The following is a 2,669-nucleotide window of genomic DNA, read 5'->3' on the forward strand; positions in this document are numbered from 1 at the left end:
TTCTCTCTCTCTCTCTCTCTCTCTCTCTCTCTCTCTCTCTCTCTCTGCCATACTTTAGACGATTTAGAGCGACGATCCAAGTTGCCCTTGTGAGGACAATATTAAGTTACTACATAAATAGTCCACCATAAAGCGTAAGTAAAGCGCACCCAGTCCCCACTCACCACAGCAATAGTGAGAAATCCTGCCAAATCAAATCATTTGACTAGACACACAGTAGGAATCCGCACCAATATGCACATGAGCAACAGAGTTCTATTATTCATTTAATAATGTCTCCAAAGATGCTCTCGCAGAGAAATTACAACTTTGAAACTGCCTCAACTACGTCACTACACACATATGTATTACGCACATGTCGTTGTGTGTAAGTATGTAACTCGACACACCACAGCAGTGCTTTTGTCGTAGTCCTCGCTCGGCATGAAGAAATTATAGGAGAGTCCCACCCCACCCCAACCCCTCCCCCGTCTTTTTAAAAGGCTTATTATTGGACGTAAATGTGTGTCGCCCTGCCGGCGGGTTCAGCGATCCGAGGCACATCGACATTGGAAGGGAAGGAGGGAAAGGGGACAGGGGGGCTACATACAAACACAGCAGTACACAGCATTCATTTCAGATTGTCACGGGTCGATAGGTCTTATTTGTGCGGTGCTGTACTGTGGTAGCCTAATACAACGGTTCAGCTCTAATGACTTTCGGAATAACTTTCGGAGCGACAGAATGTAGATGTACATTGACGAGTAGGTTAACAACAAGCTGCATCCCCCCCCCCCAACCTACCAACCTCCCTCCTTCTCCACGCTAACACACACACTTGCACTTGTTTAGAATTTACCTTCAAATTTGGAAATACAATATGTACATTCAAAATTATCCGAGACGACCACACATTGTCGAGGAGAAAAGTACATGTATGTAGTTGTCTTATTCGGGGTGCCCACTACGGATGGAATCGGCCGATCGGGCCGATCGCCCGACTCGGTCGCCTCAAAAACAAACGTGTTTGTTTTCAGTTTCAGGCGATCGATTCAGATGATCGGCCCGATCCAGCCGAAGTGGGCACCCCGCATTAGAAAGAATGACGTCAAGGACAGTGCCATTATTTTATTTTTTTTAATGCAAGGGGGTTAGAGGAAATCGATCGTTTGTACAGGTGGTCATCTTGTACAGGTGACCGTCAGAGCAGGTTCAACTGTTCATATATAAGGAGGATAATGTCATTGAAAAGGAGGGGGGGGGGTTTGGATTTGTTTGTTGTTTTTGTTTGCTTGTTTGTTGGTTTTTTTGGGTTTTTGTTGCTGTTTTTTGTTTGGGGAGGGGGGTGGTAAGTGTTTTACGGCGCTTGTAACTGCATAAAGGTCGTAAGAGCGCGTGGGACACATTAACTTTTTCAGTTAGTGGGAATTTTGAATTTTGCCCGGGTGGCGATCGAGATGAAAGACAAGTAATTATAAGGAGGTGCCTATGAGTAGCAGTAGAAAGGCTGCAGAAAGAGTCATGAGGATCCCAGAGGAGGGGGCAAAGGAGATGAGGGAGTGGGGGCAGAAAGTGGAGAAGAAAGTAGACGATAGAACATTGTTAGAGATCAGGAAAGAAGGTGAAAGGAGAAAATTTTAGAGAACAGGACAATTTTCTATCGCTGTCCGGATTCGAACCCGGGACCTATTGAATGAAAGGCGAACACCGTAACCTCTCGACCTCGACAGTCCCGTGGTTCAACTGATCATGTGCATGTATAGGGAGAATAATGTAATTGAAAAAAAAGGGGTGGGGGGGGATGGGTTATTACCTTGGCTTTTATAGTACAACATCCCAGCAGAAGGACCATGATACTCAATAAAAAAAATTTCCTCACTCGCGGGACTCGAACTCGGTTCTCCTGCGTGCAACAGCAAAGCGCCTAACCAATACACTGCACACGCCAATAGAATGAAGGGATCGAAATTTGCTTTTACCAAAAATCTCGCACAACACAGCCAGACCAACAGCTGAAATATGTGTATTGGGGCAGGAGAGGGAAGACAGATAGATTATTATGATTAAGAAGCGGGACTTTTCGATTATATATCTCCCATACCAAACAGGATTCCGTCAATTTCAAAAATGTTTTGGTACGTGTTTTACTGCGCTCACAACTGCATAGTGTTCTAACATTAGCGTGTGGGATACTTAAAGCATTTTCAGTTTGGTAAAAATTAATTATGAATGTTGCCCGGATGGCGGCCGAAGCCTACATTTATCATCCCAGAAAGAAGAGCCCTTTGACATGATGCTCCAACTTTAAAAGAAAAATATTATCTCCAAAATATATGAAGAATACTGAAGTTTTATCCTCTCAGTCCAACTTGAAGGAATTAAATGTTATTCTGACGAAAACTTTGTATTTTGAATGATGGCCTATATATACAACACCCATTATGACAACACTTAGTCTTAGAAATTTATAGGAGAGGGGAGAAATAGTGGAATAATGAAGGATCCAACTCTGCTAAGCTGGTCGGTCTGTCAGAAGCTGAGCACTCCTATGTCGAAGGATTTGTACTAAAGTCCTTCAGAGACATTTTCAGGGTGTGTTTGTAGTGTTCCCGAAGGATGTCGCAAAAGGGGCAGACCCAAAGTGACCTGGAGGCGCACAGTAGAGTCTGAAATGAAGTCCTGGAATCATT

This window comes from Aplysia californica, unplaced genomic scaffold, assembly GCF_000002075.1.
Source record: "Aplysia californica isolate F4 #8 unplaced genomic scaffold, AplCal3.0 scaffold00024, whole genome shotgun sequence".
NCBI classification, from domain to species: domain Eukaryota; kingdom Metazoa; phylum Mollusca; class Gastropoda; order Aplysiida; family Aplysiidae; genus Aplysia; species Aplysia californica.